Raw genomic sequence first — 17,925 nt, 5'->3', positions numbered from 1 at the left:
GACATGGCGGCTCTCATTCTATCCCTTCCCCAGGTGGGAGTCAGAGAAGCAGAAACAGGATATTGGGCTATTTCCTGGTTGCCCTGTTCTTCCTCCTGACAGTTTTTGTTGGGGAGAGAGGCCGTGGGGAGGGAAGGAGGGATCTGGGCTGGTGAAGGCTGGGAAAAGAGAAAGGAGCTCTTGTGACAGCTTTCTCAAAGCCACCCCCACCACAGGAAGTCAGGGAGGGAGGGAGGCTGGGCTGCGGCCCCTCCACGCTCCACCTACGTGCTCTGACTCTCCAGGGCTGGGTGCTGTGACCAAGCCTCCTACCTGCACACGGCAAAGTCTGATCTTTCTCTCCAGAAAAGACTTTGAAGATGGTGACCAAGTTAAACTATGTCATCACCTAAACTGGGAAAAGGAAAACAAGGTGACCCTTAAGAAGGTGACACAAGGACTTCACTAGAGGCCCAGTGGCTAAGAATCCACCTGCCACTACAGGGGACATGGTTCGACTCCTGGTCCGGGAGGATCCCACATGACTGAGGCAGCAGAACCCGTGCACCACAACGACTGAAGCCCCCTGCGCTGCAGCTACCGAAGCCTGTGCACCCAGAGGCCATGCTCCGCAGCAAGAGAAGCCACAGCGCTGAGAATCCCGTGCATCACAACTAGAGAGTAGCCCCTGCTCGCAACCAGAGTCAGCCCACACAGCACCAAGGGCCCGGCACAGCCACAAAACGAAGACAGAAATTGTAAAAGGTGACGCAAGACCCCCACACCCACAGCATGTCCCGTCTGGAGCAGGAGGTCAGTGACCCCGGGGCGGCCCTTCCGCATCTGTCTACACTGTCCCCAGGCCCAGGAGGAAGTCAGCTGCTCTGCGGCAGGAAGGGCCCTGGGTCAGGCAGGGAAGGCCACTCGCCTGGGCCATTCAAGCAAGACCTACTGACCAGAATCCATAGGGTGACCGCAGGGCTAACATAGACAACATTTCTCAGAAAAGAAAACCACTGTGCTTGCCCTTCCTGAAGGCCGACACTTTAACATTATCTCACTTAATCCTCTAAATATCTCCGTAAGAAGGAACTCTTCTGCACCTCATTTTACAGTGGGTAAAGGTCAAGGTCACTAGCCCAGGGCAGAGCCAGGGTTCATACTTATAGAGGATGACCCCAGAGCCTGAACTACTGCCCAGAGCACAGTGCTGCCTCCATGTGGTGGGGGGACTTTGACTTGCAACGCCAGAGGAGCGCCCAGAGTCGGGGACAGCAGGGCTTGGTGGTGACCGAGGCCGCCCGCTGGACAGCAGTGGCTTCAGGTGGACTTAGGAGGCAGAAGCCAGTTCCTAGGAAGAAGGGCCTGGCTCTGCCACCCCACGGTGGTCGCCCACCTTCTGCGGCTCAACAGAGAGAGCTGGTGAGGAAATCAGAACATCCTGCTTGGGGAGCACGTGAGGAGCCGAGAACCCGTCGACACCATGGGGGTGGGGGACACCCTGCGAGCCTCCGCCTGCAGCCACCTACTGGGAGACTCAGGGACCTGGGAGAAAACCCCCAGGGCCAGGTTAGTCCTTTCATCTCGAGGAGCCTGAGAGCTTTACTGAAAGCCCTTAATGACATGGGAAGGCAGGGCACAAGGACTGTACTTGGGCAGGACTGGGGGCTCTGCAGCTGGTGTGAGGACAGGTCTGGAGGCCAAGGAATGCTGGGCGGTGGGAACGGGGGTCAGGTGCTAGACTGGGCTTCTCAGCTCAGCAGGGCTTTGACTCCAAGGGGGATGAGCCGGGGAGCCTGTGCCAGTATACGCTGGTCCCCCGCTTCTTTCTTCTGATGCCATCGAGGCAGGTACCAGCCTTCCCGATAACCCCTCCCTAGGTCAGGGGACCCAGGACAACAGCAGCAGGGACCACACTCTTACGGAAAAACAGGCAGCTTGAAAGCTGCGAGTGCCAGAGACTTGGCACGTTCACTGGGAAGGTGAATGTCCAGGTATTTTCAATCCTTTATCCGCATAACCAGGGATTCTTATCTTCAGAAGAGGTCACCGAAGAGGCTGCTGCACAAAAGGGTGCTCCATGGGGACACATCTTAAAGGTATGAGGAAGGAAGGCGCCATGCAGTTTCCCCACAGTGTTCAAAAGTCGTGTTTCTAATTTAGACACTGGGGGACAGGCTCACCTCATAATCAAGAGGCCCCAATCTATTTGGGGATGGGGGGAGTGGGTTTCTTGGTGCAACTGTAACACTATTGTTGTTGTTTGCTCTGGGACAGAATGTACACGTTCACTGTCCTAAAGAGACACACGGATGCCTTTTCAATATTCCATCCCTGGAAACTTTGTGTTGCTATCAACTGAGGATCCGGGCTTCCCAGGCAGTGCTCGTGGTAAAGAATCCGCCTGCCAATGCAGGAGACGTAAGAGATGTGGGTTAGATCCCTGGGTCAAAAGGATCCTCTGGAGGAGGGAATGGCAACTCACTCCGGTATTCTTGCCTGGAGAATCCCATGCAAGGAGGAGCCTGGTGGGCTACAGTCCACAAGGTCGCAAAGAGTCAGACACGACCGAAGCTACTGAGCAGGCACACACCCAAGGGTCTAGGGTCAGGCCCTTGAACCCACGCACACTCCTCTCCTGTGCAGCCCATAATCAATCAGTAGAATGAGTGGCACTGTGAGGCACAAACCAGAGGAGGTTAGTAATCTGTAGGAGCACTACCCAGCTGCTCAATGCAGCGTGACACAGTTGGCCCCAATGACCAGGTCATCATCATGGCCTCTGTTTCTTGCGGCCCTCCTCAGGCCCCCACTCCTGGAGAAGCCCAAGTTTGCTCCTAGAGCTGTTCTGCCTATAGGACTCTGCCTCCATCCCGGCCAGGTAGCCACTCAGGATGGCGGTGTGGTTCTGGGTTTCCACATCCAGAAATCTGCCTGAACCAGTCCCTCACCTTCCTGAGATCTTCCTCTGTTCCTGGAAATTCTCATTACCTTTTGTAACCAGTTTGCCTCTAGCACATCGTGTTAAAAGAGCTCTCTGTAGCCTTTTACCCCAGACAGAGTCCGCTGGGATGGACAATCCGTGTCTCAGACAGTGGTCCTCACTTTTCAACCCTGTCCTTCCCGTGCTTCCTACACCCACACCACCTCTCTGTCAATCAGCAGGGCCTGCTCTTGCATGTCTGTGGATCTGGAATCAGGTACAGGAAGTCCTGTGGGGCACGCTTCCTGTGTTCTAGGAGCATGCAGCCCACAGGTGGCCCTCTGCCCTACCAATGGGACATGCTTTCCGGGGGCGGGGGTTGCGGTGAACCCGATGCTCTGGGAGGATTGAGAAAGAGGGAGAAATTTAGCCCACGAGGCTGAGGAAGGCTTCCCAGCTGAACTGGGCTCCGAGGGGTAAATGGAGTTTCTTCAAGTAGAGCAAAGAACAGGAACAGCTTCTGAAAGGGTAGGGTCAGTCCTTTAAAAAAATCATGCTCCTTTCGATAAATATAGGTTTCCATTGGGTTTCGCTGGAGGTGCAGTGGCTGGGAATCTGCCTGCCAATGCAGGGGACACAAGTTCAATCCCTGGTCCAGGAAGATCCCACATGCTGCGGGGCAACTAAGCCTGTGCTCCACAACTTCTGAACCTGTGCTCTAGATCCTGCGCTCCACAGCAAGAGAAGCCACAGCAGTGAGAAGCCCACTCACCGCAACTAGAGAGCAGCCAGCACAGCAATGAAGACCAAAGGAAGAAAAAAAAATATATATATATATATATATGTTCTCATTTATCACTCTGACTCCTGAGATTCCGATGTCCCTTCCTCATGAGACCTGCATCTCTCCTTTGAGAATCACTCGTTGAAGTCCGTCTAGTCAAAGCTATGGTCTTTCCAGTAGTCACGTATGGATGTGAGAGTTGGACCATGAAGAAGGCTGAATGCTGAAAAATTGACGCTTTTGAACTGTGGTGCTGGAGAAGACTCTTCAGAGTCCCTTGGACAGCAAGGAGATCAAACCAGTCAATCCTAAAGGAAATCAACCCTGAATATTCATTGGAAGGACTGATGCTGAAGCTGAAGCCCCAATACTTTGGTCACCTGATGTGAAGAGTTGACTTATTGGAAAAGACCCTGATGCTGGGAAAGATTGAGGGCAGGAGGAGAAGGGGGCAACAGAGGATGAGATGGTTGGATGGCATCATCGACTCAATAGACATGAGTTTGAGCAAACTCCCAGGAGATAGTGAAGGACAGGGAAGCCTGGTGTGCCGCAGTCCATGGGGTTGCAAAGAGTTGGACACAACTGAGTGACTGAACAACATTGAAATGGGAGACAACTAGAGACTGTCATTTCTATCATCACAGTGAAACCAGAGGGTTCTTCCACACATTTACACGTGCATGCGCGTGCACAAACACATACACACACACACACACACACCAGCACTGTCTAAACCTCCTGCTCTCTTAAGCTGTAGGGAGGAAGTGCCTCTTCCCCTCACTCGGGTGCAGAACAGGAAGTTCTTGAGCGGATTGCAGAAGTTGCTGTGATAACACGATAACACAGAGTTCTGTACAGAGGTGGTTCCAGGGCTGCGGTTCTGGCAGCGCCATGAGGGCTGCTCACCTGGGGGGCTAAAGTGACTTCCTGCAGGCGCGGGGCCCATCCTGCCACCGTGATGGGAGCAGCGAATCCAGCAGTGAGGCTGTGCGGGGCGCCTACTGCATGCAGGGCACATGCCATATGGGGGGAGGCTGTGCCCGCTGGCCCTCCTCTCAGCCGCCAGCCTGACCTTCTCTTCACCCATGCACTTCCGGCTCACTGGTCGGTCCTTACATGACGGGTGTGAGGCTTGGCTGGCATCGGTGGATGGATGTGTCAGGAGTGACGGTGCACAAGGGGGCTTTGTGGCCGAGCAGATGCCACTTTGGGCAAGAAAGGAGCCAGGGGTGACGCCAGTTCCCAGGCAGCACTGATTCAGTGCCTGTCCGGCTGGGACAGGGCAGGGGGTGGATAAAAATGCCTGCAGGAGCAGGACCTGGGGGTGGACCCCGTAGCTCTCAGTCACAATGATGCCCAGGGGAGATCTGCTGACACGGAGCTGGGCCGGAGGTCCACTTGGGGCCTCACCTACATGGCTCCGACTGAACTGAGCATCCGTCCACATTCAAACATCATTTTCCCCGTTTTAAAAAATGGGACACTAACTGCCTTGCTGAATGTGGCCAGCAAAGGTGAGGTCTGTGCTCCCTGGTCCCTGTGTCCTTCCACACCTACAAGTGGACACACCTCCCTGTGTGTAGTGACCCTGCCGTGCACACTGTGTGGCCTGAATCCACAGGATCGCCTACTCCACATACAGTGCAAGGAAACTGGAAGTCAGCAAGGGATGGAGACGAGCCGGGTGTTACACGGGCCAGCGGGGACGACAGGCATGGAGAGTACCGATGCCTCTGCTCCCGGCCTCACCCCACTGCCTCCGGCTCGGCTGGCTAACACCATTCAGGCCAGAAGCATTAGTGGACAGGAGCTGTCTTGGCCCCCTGTCCACCAGGGGCTCTGGAGCCAGACTGCCTGGGTTTGAGTCCCAGTTCAGCCACTCACAAGCTGTGTGACCTTGTCACAGCACTTTATACCTCAGTTTTCTCATCTGAATAACAGGAACCAAGACTGTATTTCGGCTCACAAGGAAGTACTGGCACTCGGGGAGCACGCAGCCCGTGTCCATGGCTCCTTGAGGCTGACATCAGGCCTCTACGGCTGCCGTGTCTACGCAGGTGGTGACCACAACAAGCACGTACAGGGCAGCCATCTGCTGAGGACAGAGTTTGTTGTTTCCGAGGGTGAGATTCCTACAGGTGTTCTAAGGGCCTGGGGCTCTACTATGCAAACACTGGGAGGGTTTGGGTGTTTCTTGGGTAGAGCCGGACAAGGACTGATACAGCACCGTCTGGCTGGTGGACAGTGGGAAGCCTGCCCGGTAGCTCCAGACGAGGCAGGCACGTGGGATGACCACCTCTATCCACTCGCACTGAGGGTTCACATGGGACTCCAGCTTCCCCTGAGCACATCGCCTTCTCCTTTAAAAATCTTTAAAATCCCAGCTGTATGTCAGATTTGCCCAGTACTGGAAAATCAACAGAACCCCTAGCACAAAAAAGGTGGCTGAAAGCTAAAAGGATTGGAGCCAGGAAAACCGTGTGCAAGGCTGCCCTGCTCCCACCAAGATGGGAAGGGATCCCCTGCCCCCGTAGGGGGACCCAGCCCCCCCTCATTCCTAAACCCCTCCCCCGCCCTGCCATCCCACGGGGCTGAAGAGGCACTTAAGAGTTGCTCATTCAGGACACGTCCTCCTGACCCGCTTCCTGAGTGCTGGGCCAGGATGCCCGCCCACTCTGCTGAGAAGGTGGCCTAGCCAACATCTCCCCTGACCCCACCCCATCAGACATCACCCCAGGTGCTGAGCCAGCCTGTCACTCACTCATAGCCAGCTGCCACACCTGAGAGGTGGTTTTCTCCATGGTTTCCCATGCTGACACCTGGTCTGACTAACCCGACAGGTTCCTGGAGTGGAGTTGAAACCCGTTTTCTGGTACAGACGTGCTTTCTGCCTTGTCTCTGTAATTAGATGCTGAGCCGCCACGCGCCATGGTCCTAGGAATGCTTCCCTAGATTGTCATCCCAAGTGTTCTCAGCCCCGCCAACATCCTCACCATCACCACCTACAGAACACCTCACAGAGGACCCATTATGGGGTTAGGTATTTTACATACTATCTTTAATCCGCCCAACCTTGCAAGGTCAATCTACTAGGACCGTGCTGTCATCTGGGAATCTTGTTAAAATGCAGATCCTGTTGAGTGGGTCTCGGGGAGGGTTGTAAGCCTGCATCTCTAGCAGGCTCCTGGGTGATGCTGATGGTGCTGGTTCCAACTCTGAGGAGCAGAGGTATCAAGAGGAACATTTTGGTTGCAAGAGACTAAAATCTTGCGTGAACTGGTTAAGCAGGAAGAGGAACTCGATACAAAGAGGTCAAGTGTCTCATAAGGCCAGCTATGGATGAACACTGAGCCTTGGGAAGACAAGAAGCTGGGGAGGACTCTCCCAGCCTCCTTTTTTTTTTTTTTTTGGTGTTGGGGTGGGGGTACACACTGCATTGCATGCAGGATCTTAGTTTCCTGACCAGGGATCGAACCCGTGCCCACTGCAGTGGAAGTGTGGAATCTTACCACTGGACCACCGTGGAAGCCCCTCTCCCGGCCTCCAGACTCTGCTTTCTCCGTGCACCCACTTCCTGGCTTCATTCTTCCTCTATCCCTTCCCTCTTTCCCCTCTGCTCTGGTTAGTGCCAAGTAGCTCTCCCCACTGTGGATTCCACATCTTCGTCCTTGATCTACTATTTGTTTTGATCATGCATACCTTCCAGGGACATCCTAAGAGGGTGAGCAAAGGAAGTAAAACTTTTGCTACTAACATAACTGAAAATGTCTATGCACTTGATTGACAGTCTGCCTGAGTATAGAAATTTAGCTTCCAGAGTGGCTGCTGAGATGACCCAGACCACTTCACTTCTCTGTCCTTTATTCGTCTGGTCTCAAAGTGTTCAGATTCTTCTCTGGCCTCTTGTGCTCTCAAGGTTCACAGGGATGTATCCTGGGATGGGTCTCTCTTGTTTCATTATCCCGGGCACTTAAGGAGTCCTTCTGACCTGGAGATTTACATTCTTCTGCTCTTAAAAAAAAAGAAAGTCGTTAATTGTGTATTTGGTTATTTCTTTCCTTCTCTTCTCTTTGTTCAGTCTTTCAGAAGCTCCTGTTACTAGGATGCTGCATCTTTTAACCAGATCCTTTAAACTTATTTTCTGTATCTAATTTTCCCTCTCACTTTGTTTTACTTTCTGTGAGATTTCATAAACCTCGTTTTCTAACTTTTCAAGTTGAGTTTTAAATACTTATATTTCATATTTTTAATTCCTAAGAGTTCACTCTCTCTTTTTTTTTTTTTGTTTCTGGACTATTACTTCTTTTAATAGGATACTGTTCTTATTTCATTGATGTAATGCTTCTCTTCTGTCTCCAGAGATATTGCTTTCCTTTTTTGAACTTTTAAAATTTTTATATTCTTAATTCTTTTCTCTGAGTTTCTGATTTCTCTATCATGGTCTCTTTCATGTAACTTTATGTTAAAGGATGAATGCAGCACTAAACAGTTTACTGGAAGGGGAACTATGTGGTGATGCAGAGAAGCCCTCTTCATTGTACCTTTCTTAACCTTTGAATTCTGAGTTGTATTAGCAGAAAGACTATTCAAAAAACAAAAGTTTTTAGAGTTTTAGCTTCATGTGCTGAGTATGGCTCGTCCATTGAAGAACTTCACTGTAGGTAAACAGAAAAGAAAGTGAAAGTGAAGTCGCTCAGTCATGTCCGACTCTTTGCGACCCCATGGACTGTAGCCTACTAGGTTGCTCCATCCATGGGATTCTCCAGGCAAGAATACTGGAGTGGGTTGCCATTTCCTTCTCTAGGAGACCTTCCCAACCCAGGGATTGAACCCTGGTCTCTCACACTGTAGGCAGATGCTTTAACGTCTGAGCCACCAATAGAGGGAACTTCTAAATGTCAGTGCTTAAGAATCTTCTCTCTGGGTCATCAAGTATTTTCTGATGAGAATTTTCTGGATTCCTGCCTGGGGACAGATGCTGGGGGAGGGTATACACCTAGCTGACAGTTTTCTCAAACGAGGGTGGAAGGAAGGCTGAATAGCCCACTGTTAAGAACACAGACATTCAACCAGGTACTCCAACCCTCTCCCAACTACACACCACTGACCTGTCAGCCTCTAGAACATGCTTCTCAACCAATCTGTGCTGGGCACTGATGGATAATCTTCCAATCCGGCAGCACCGACAGTGGTCCTACAGTACATGATGGTACACGTGATCCACCACTACACGTGACTCATGGTAGGAGGTCAATCATCCAGACCAGCCTGTATCCTGTTCAGCAAGAGGAGGCCACTGCGCAGGCACCTGAATGTGGAGGCAACTTCAAATTTCGCTAAAAATTCTAAACACTCTTTATTTTTTTGTACATCTGTACCTTACTGGGGCTAGTAACAAAGTCTGTGGACCTAAACCAGTTCACAACCACACTCTAAGAGCGCTGCCCTGGAAAAGAACAAATATCTTACCTGGGGAAGGAGCTGCCCCCCGGCTGAGAAGGGAAGGGGGAGGAAATCTGGAGGGTTCAGTCAGTTTAGTTCAGTTCAGTCGCTCAGTCATGTCCAACTCTTTGCGACCCCATGAATTGCAGCACACCAGGCCTCCCTGTCCATCACCAACTCCCAGAGTTTACCCAAACTCATGTCCATTGAGTCAGTGATGCCATCCAACCATCTCATCCTCTGTTGTCCCCTTCTCCTCCTGCCTTCAATCTTTCCCAGCATCAGGGGCTTTTCCAATGAGTCAGTTCTTTGCATCAGGTGGCCAAAGTATTGGAGTTTCAGCTTCAACATCAGTCCTTCCAATGAACACCCAGGACTGATCTCCTTTAGGATGGACTGGTTGGATCTCCTTGCAGTCCAAGGGACTCTCAAGAGTCTTCTCCAACACCACAGTTCAAAAGCATCAATTCTTCGGTGCTCAGCTTTCTTTATAGTCCAACTCTCACATCCATACACGACTACTGGAAAAACCATAGCCTTGACTAGACAGACCTTTGTTGGCAAAGTAATGTCTCTGCTTTTTAATATGCTGTCTAGGTTGGTCATAACTTTCCTTCCAAGGAGTAAGCGTCTTTTAATTTCATGGCTGCAGTCACCATCTGCAGTGATTTTGGAGCCCAAAAAAATAAAGTCAGCCACTGTTTCCACAGTTTCCCCATCTATTTGCCATGAAGTGATGGGACCAGATACCATGATCTTAGTTTTTTGAATGTTGAACTTTAAGCCAACTTTTTCACTCTCTTCTTTCATTTTCATCAAGAGGCTCTTTAGTTCTTCCTCACTTTCTGCCATAAGGGTGGTGTCATCTGCATATCTGAGGTTATTGATATTTCTCCCGGCAATCTTGATTCCAGCTTGTGCTTCCTCCAGCCCAGTGTTTCGCATGATGTACTCTGCATATAAGTTAAATAAGCAGGGTGACAATATACAGCCTTGACACACTCCTTTTCCTATTTGGAACCAGTCTGTTGTTCCATGTCCAGTTCTAACTGTTGCTCCCTGACCTGCATACAGATTTCTCAAGAGGCAGGTCAGGTGGTCTGGTATTCCCATCTCGGCTGAACTGCTCTGTAAACAGACCTGCGGCCCATCCCCCACCTCAGCACTGCATGTCGCTACCACTTGCCTTGGTACCCTGTGTTTCCAAATTTAGTGCCTTCCTGGATGGCTCTGTCCCTTTATTGGGTCCTTTCTGAAGGCACCAGGACACAGCTTCTACTGCTCGACTGAATTGTGTACGCCTCCTTTTTCTTGTTTCTGCTCCCAGTCTCTTTCTCCTTGTAGTTTAAGCATTTAAAAATACCTTTACTGCTGCTAAGAGTGCAATGCTCCCCACATTGGTTTACAGATTTAAGGGACCCCTATCAATGTCTCACCCAATTTCTTGGCAGAGTTGATTCTAAAATTCATATGGAATTTCAAAGGACCCAGCCTAGCCAAAATGATCTTGAAAAAATGGAACAAGTTTGGAGAACTCATATCTGCCAATTGAGTAATCATGTGTGATAGTGGCCTACAGATAGACATATGGGTCAGTGGAATAGAATTGAGAGTTCAGAAATAAGCCCTCAGCTCTTTGATCAATGGGTCTTCAACAGTGGTGCCAGGACCACTGTTCAGTGGCAGGGGGTGGGGGGCGACGGTGTGGGGAATACTCTTTTCAGTAAGTGTTGCTGGAATGACTAGATACCCACATGCAAAAGAATGAAGTTGAACCCCTACCTCACACCATACACAAAAACTAACTCAAAACACATCATAGACCTAAGTGTAAGAGCTAAAATTTGAAAACTCTTAGAAAAACTATAAGAGCAAATCTTGGACTGAGAGGATTCCATATATGCAGGGCAACCAGTCTGTGTGCCACAACTGCTGAGCCTGCACTCTAGAGGCCAGGGTCTGCAACTACGGAAGCCCACGTACCTAGAACCCATGCACCACAACGAGAGAAGCCGCCACGATGAGAAGCCCGCGCACTGCAACGAGAGAGTAACCCCTGCTTGCCACAACCACAGAAAAGCTCAAGCGCAGCAACGAAGACCCAGCACAGCCACAAATATAAACAAATAATTAAAAATAAATTAATTAATTAAATCAGAATTTTAAAAAGAAAGTGAAAAAAGAACTGACACAGTGCAAGAAAATATTTGCAGATCATATACTTGATGAGAAACTGGTATGCAGAATATTTTTTTAAAAACTTTTATAACCTATAATAAAAAGACAAATAACTCAATATTTAAATGGGCAAAAGATCTAAATAGACCTTTTTTTCCCCTCAAACAAGATACACAACAAGCACACCAAAAAATGCTCAACAGCATTAGCCATTAGGGAAAAACAAACTGAAACCATAATGAAATACTACTTCATATTCACTGTGAAGTGTCAGTCGCTCAGTCAGGTCTGACTCTTTGCAACCCCAGGGACTGTAGCCCGCCATGCTCCTCTGTCCATTGGGATTCTCCAGGCAAGAATACTGGAGTGGGTTGCCATTTCCTTCTCCAGGACTCACAGGGAGGCTATTATCAGAAAGACATAATAACAGTCGTTAAGGATGTGGAGAAACTGGAACCACACATACTACTGGTGAGAATGTGAAACACTTTCCAAACCAGCCACTTTGGAAAACAGTCTGGCAGCTCCTCAGAATGTTAAACACAGACCATACAACCCAGAAATTCTACTCCTAGGTCTACACATCCACACAGTGAATGAGTGTAAAGCAATGTCATTCACAACAGCTAAAACGTGTAGACAACTCAAATGTTCATTATCTGAAGAACAGACAAATAAAATGTGGCCATATTGCGTACTATTGCTCAACAGTGAAAAAGAAATGAAGCATTGATACATGCCTCAACATGAATTTTGAAAACATATTAAGAGAAAGTCACAATGGATCACTTTTGTATGATTCCATTTATATAAAATGTCCAGAATAGGGAAATCTATACAGACACAAAAGTAGATTACTGGTTGCTTAGGCTGGAGCCTTGTGGGTGGGAGGAAATGGGCATGGGCTGTCTTTTGGGGGTGATAAAAATGTTCTAGAATTGACTGTGGCGATGGGGGCACAACTCTGTGGATATACTAAGAGCTACTGTAACTGCACACTCTAAGCAGGTGAATTATATGGCTTGTCAATAAAGCAGTTATAATGGAGTCAGGCTACCACGTCTAACTGCGGGTCTCCAGCACCATCGGCCTTGACTGTAGGCATCTCCAGCATGTCTTACGCAAGGGTTTCTCAGTTACCACCCTGTTAGGGATCATATCTGCAGTCACGTTTGTTCTTAGCCTAATGGTAATTTACAGGATTGCTATTAGGTTCATTAGGGGATGTATCTAAAAATGGTGTTTACAGAGTCAGACAAATCAATAAACTGTGCCTGACTTTTCTATCTTATTATGCAGAAAATGGTTTCTTTTATTTTTAAGGAAGATATCTCTTTTTGTGAATAGCAACTAATACAAAAAGCACCTGCCTACTTGCCAGCATGGGAATGCATTCTGAATGAGGATACACACTCAGTTCATTCATTTATTCAACAAATATTTATCAAGCGATCACTGTGCACTGGCTGCTCTGCCAGATACCACAAAGGCAATGATGAGCAAATTGCAGAGAAGAAAAGGCTAAATAAACAAGCCTTCAGGTCAGTGTGGACACAGCTTTCAAAGGACAGCGGTCTCTCTGCCAGAGGGCCTGGTGGTGTTTCTTAACTATCGAGAGGTTCAGAGAAATATCTACACGCTTTTTTTCCCTTTGAGAACTCAAGGTTGAGGTTTTCAAATTATATAAGTATTAGAAGGAGACTAACAGAAATGGGGCAATGTTTACAATAATTCTGCCAGCTGCCCCTCCCCACCCTGCCCATCCATCTAATTTCAAACCTTTTCTCCGCTCCACCTTATTTTCTTACAGCTTCAACTCCATTTCCAGCAGAGCTTTGGTCACCTTGTCTGTATGTCTCCCAGAGGACCCCCTTCAAAGTACCTCCTGAGATTCACTGAGAATTTCAGACCTGGGGCTTTGAGGCCTGGTGGCAGCCAAGACTCCGGAGGCTGTAAAGTTGAAGCCCAGTGCCAAATTGCTACTGGGCGCCTCCCTACCCACTCAGAAACCAGGACATGGGGGACGAGAGGAGGGGAACAGAGAGCTAACATGCTTCCCCACCCTGGCAGTACCCAGGGCTCCCAGCACCCAGCTCTGTGGAGGCAGGTCCTGCCTGGCAGCAGGTTCAAGGGTCAGAGACATGATGTAAATAAAGCCTGGTGCAGCCTCGGTTCTCAGGAATGACAGATTGTGCTGTGCTATGACCCCTACCCTGTTCTCAGGGGCTGTGATCCCCTACATTTCTGGGAGTCTGTTAGTCTCAGCACTTTGAGACTGGAGTGTTTTGGGGTTTTGTTTTTAATCTTAAAATGCTTATTTTACAATATGACTACAAAGTAATACATCCTTTTATAGAATCTTTGAAACTTTCAGAAAGACAACACAAAATCAAAATAATCTATAATCTGACCACTCAGAAACACTCAGTTAACACTTTCATGTAGACTGTCCCATTATTTGCTCTGTGTGCACAACATGATAAATTATGCATCTTTAACATCTTACTTTGTATTCTAATGAAATTATTTGAACACTAACCATGTCATCATAAACTTCAGGGATCTCCCTGGAGGTACAGTGGATAGGAATCCGCCTGCCAAGGCAGGGGACACAGGTTCGATCCCTGGTCCAGGAAGATTTCACGTGCCTCAGAGCAACTAAAGCCGTGAGCCACCAGGACTAAGCCCCTGTACCACAACTACTGAAGCCCACACCCTAGAGCCCGTGTGCTGCAACTACAGAAGCGTGTGCCCCTTTGAGCCTGTGCTCTGCAACAAGAGAAGCCAGCGAGAAGCCTGGGCACCACAACGAAGAGTAGCCCCCGCTCGCCGCAGCCAGGGAGAGCCCACGCGCAGCAAGGAAGACCCAGCAGAGCCAAAAATAAATAAGCAAATAATTTTTAAACCTATATTAAAAATAAATCTTACATAAAAGCATTTTAAATAATTAGCATTTAAAATGCTATTATCCCACAGTACGATTAGAGTGTAATGACTTAACCAATCCAATACTATTAGCTACGTCCAGTTTTCACTATTATAGATAGTACCGTCATGAACACTCTTAAAGCTAAATCCTTGCACACATTTCTGATTATTTTCCCAGGATGAATTCCTAAAATGGAACAACGACCCTCAAGTTTTTGAGACCCACTCACGAATGAACTGGGGAGGAAATATTTTTTATGTTTGTGTTTTATCTGTTTAATATTATCTCTTTTTCTACTTATAAGAGAAATATGTTCTCATCCAAAATTTTTCTTAAATGCAGAAATATGTGTTAAAAAGGATTTACGCTTTCCCTGAATTCTACCATCCAGAGATAGTGCTGTTAATCGTGTGGTGTATATTAGGAGTACCTCATATGGTGGGCTTCCCAGGCGGTGCAGTGGTAAAGAATCCGTCTGCAATGCAGGAGACGCAGGAGATGTGGGTTCAATTCCTAAGATGGGAAGATCCTTTGGAGAAGGAAATGGCAACTCACTTCAGTATTCTTGCCTGGAGAATCCTATGGACAGAGGAGCCTGGTGGGTTACAGTCCATGAAGTCACAGAGAATCAGACACGACTGAGCACACACACATACACACATGCGCGCGTGCACACACACACATGACATCAAGTGGGTGGACTCAATGGATAGCCAGGTTTTAAACATCTCCCCGCCTTTTTCCTCATTTCTCAGAAGCCCAGGCTGAGTCATGAGTGAGCTCCTTCTTTGAAGGTGGCCTGTGGCCAGGGCTGCACCGTTCACATGCCCCGCACAGCCCAGGCCAGGAAGGGGCAGCAGGACAGAGCAGAGGAGACATCCCCCGGTAAACACAGGCTCTGGCACCCGCCCCCTGCTGCCCCGGGGTGGTGGGGAGTGAGCGAAAGCCCTTGAGATGCAGTCAAGTCTGCAGTCCTCCTTGGGCACACCAGAATCAGGTCACTGGAAAGTAGTCTGCATGTAACCACACGCACACGGGGTTCACAGCTCCAGGCTCACACACAGCATCAGTGCCAAGATTCTGTGCACCAAGCTCCCTACCTCCACCCGCCCGCCCCCCATCCATCAACACGCTTGTTTCTATGCAGAAAACTTATCTGCAGATGCTTGTGAAATATGTTTATATATGAGAGATTAATTTGTCTCCAGAGGGGACCTCACACCTACACAGAAGAGCCCAGAGTCACAAAGAAAACCCGATTGGTGATCAGAAGAGGTCCCTTATGCTGGAAGGGTCATTACACTAGAGGGGCAGCCAGGCAAAGGCCTTGGCGCCCTCTGGCCTGTAACAGCCCGGTGGCCTGGCAGATCAGCCACACCCCAGCCCATCCTCGCCTTCCAGGGTTCCCTCCACATCCTAAGCTACAGGCTCCTATGCGGCTTCCCAGTGCTAACTACTCCTGGTGGCACAGTGGTAATGAATCTGTCTGCCAATGCAGGAGACGCAAGAGACGTAGGGTTGATCCCTGGGTCGGGAAGGTCCCCTGGAGGAGGAAACGGCAACCCACTCCAGTATTCTTGCCTGGAGAATCCCACGGACAGAGGAATCTGTCAGTCCACACAGTCTATGAGGTCTCAAAGAGTCAGACATGGTTGAGTTACTGAGCGCACACACAGGCACAATTCCAACTAAGAAACCCCCTTCTTTGTCTTCTAAGATCCTACCTCCCCCATGACATCTTCTTGGCCAATGGCAGGAAGTGGGAATTCCACTTGGCCATATTTTGCAGACAATTTCAACTTATCACAAGTATAAAACATCTCCTTGGCTTTCTGTAATATAATATGCACTGCCGTTCCTTGATGTGCCTGACCTATTTTCCCTTGTTCATTCCTTGTTAACTTCTGAGTCTGTCAGTGTCAATATTCTCATGTGTTACCAAGTTCTCAGGACACCCTTTAGTATCCTGGTCAACCGAAAAGCAGCCCATGTGTAAGAGAACATAATTCTAGAGTCACTGAGCACTTACCACTTGCCAGGTGCCGCTTTTATGTCTTGACGTGCATTAACCCGTTTAGTCCTCTCAATAACCCTACCAGGAAGGTGCTATTGTTACTTTTGTTTCACCTGCGAGAAAATCGGGCACAGAGGTTAACTGCCCTGCCCGAGGTCACACAGGTGGTAGAAGTACCAGCAAGCTCACAGCCAGTACCAGCAAGTACCAGTACCAGCAAGCTCACAGCCTCCAACCGCTAACATTTTAGAGTTCAGCTGTCCACTTTTTACCTGTGTATGTAAACCATTTTATTTTAGAAAACTGGGATCATAAATATACTTAAAAGGCTGTTAAGTATGTTTCTTTGCTCAGAATATAAATCTGTAACATTTGCCTTTTAAGAAGTGTTTCATGTGGCGGAAGTTTTAACATCTTGATATCTATTAGTCTTCTTCGTGGTGATTTCTGCCACTTGGTTTAATGTTTGGAAAATCTTTCCCCCTTACAGAGTCACTATCTTGTCTTCTGGGTTGGCTTGTTTGTCTAATAATTGTAATTATTTTTGGCTGTGTTGAGTCTTCATAGCTACATGGGCTTTTCTCTAGTTGTGGCAAGCAGGAGCTACTCTTCTGTTGGGGCGCATGGCCTTCTCACTGCAGCCGCTTCTCTTGTTGAAGGGTACAGGTTCAATAGTTGCAGTTCCCGGACTCTAGAGCACAGGCTCGATGGTTGTGGTGCACGGGCTTGGTTGCTCTGAGGCATGTGGGATCTTCCCGGATCAGGGATCGAACCCATGACTCCTGCATTGGCAGGCGGATTCTTTACCACTGAGCCATCAGGGAAGCCCTTGTCTTTTGGTTTTATTCTTTTTTTATCTTTAGCAATTTGAGCTATTTGAAATTTATTTGATTAATAGTGTATCTCTTTTCCTGTGGTAAGTTTGTGATACTTCCTTAACATTAATTTGGTTCTTGTTTATGCTAAGACCTGTTTCAAAGTTGACTAATCTGTTTATTTAATAGATGTTATTTTGTAGGGCAAGTCTTCCCTCTTAAGTCTTTTTTTTTTCTAAGTGTTCTTAGCAATCATGCCTTACTATTTTGCCCAATGAACAACAGGATTTTATATCAAGTTGCTTTGGCTGGTGGACAGGTGCGTGGTTTCTCCATGTACAAGCTTTCAAATGGATAAATGTTTTCACTTCTCTTGGGTGTTTATCTAGGAGTGGAATTGCTGGGTTATATGGTAACTCACTTCCCTCATAGCTCAGCTGGTAAAGAATCTGCCTGAAATGCAGGAGACCTGGGTTCGATTCCTGGGTCAGGAAGATCTACTGGAGAAGGAAATGGCAACTCACTCCAGTATTGTTGCCTGGAGAATCCCATGGACAGAGGAGCCTGGCAGGCTACAGTCCATGGGGTTGCAAGAGTCGGATGCAATTTAGCAACTAAAGAGAGAGAGAGAGAGAATGGTAACTCTCCAGGGGATCTTCCTGCCCCAGGGATCAAACCCATGTCTCTTGTATCTCCTGTATTGTTCTTGCCTGGAAAATTCCAAGGACAGAGGAGCCTGGTGGGCTACATGTAGTCCATGGGGCCGCAAAGACCCAGACACGACTGAGCAGCTGAGCACATATGGTAACTGTGTTTAGCTTTTTGAAGAACTGCCAAGCAGCCCAAGTGGTCCCACCA

The 17,925-nt window shown here is 48.5% G+C and overlaps 1 protein-coding gene and 1 long non-coding RNA gene across 5 annotated transcripts in view; one reads left to right on the top strand and one right to left on the bottom strand.

The window, feature by feature from the left end:
• Positions 1-17,925, top strand: part of NINJ2 (ninjurin 2) — a 72,309-nt gene that overhangs the window by 32,245 nt on the left and 22,139 nt on the right. The gene's annotated exons all lie outside the window — the stretch shown is intronic.
• LOC139183229 (uncharacterized) overlaps positions 1-17,925 on the bottom strand; it is a 34,933-nt gene that overhangs the window by 8,170 nt on the left and 8,838 nt on the right. The window contains exons 2-4 of one of the 3 annotated variants that reach the window (XR_011566797.1): positions 14,669-14,817; positions 8,798-10,084; positions 7,534-7,695 (exon numbers count right to left, since the gene is read on the bottom strand). This is a non-coding gene — a long non-coding RNA (uncharacterized lncRNA). Of the gene's footprint in view, positions 1-7,533; positions 10,085-14,668; positions 14,818-17,925 lie in introns of those variants that run through there. The other 2 variants (XR_011566795.1, XR_011566796.1) reach the window with 2 other exon arrangements.

The sequence above is a fragment of the Bos indicus genome, chromosome 5, assembly GCF_029378745.1.
Source record: "Bos indicus isolate NIAB-ARS_2022 breed Sahiwal x Tharparkar chromosome 5, NIAB-ARS_B.indTharparkar_mat_pri_1.0, whole genome shotgun sequence".
Lineage (NCBI taxonomy): Eukaryota > Metazoa > Chordata > Mammalia > Artiodactyla > Bovidae > Bos > Bos indicus.
Note: the sequence above shows the minus strand (reverse complement) of the source record. Positions and strands in the feature narration are given on the sequence as shown.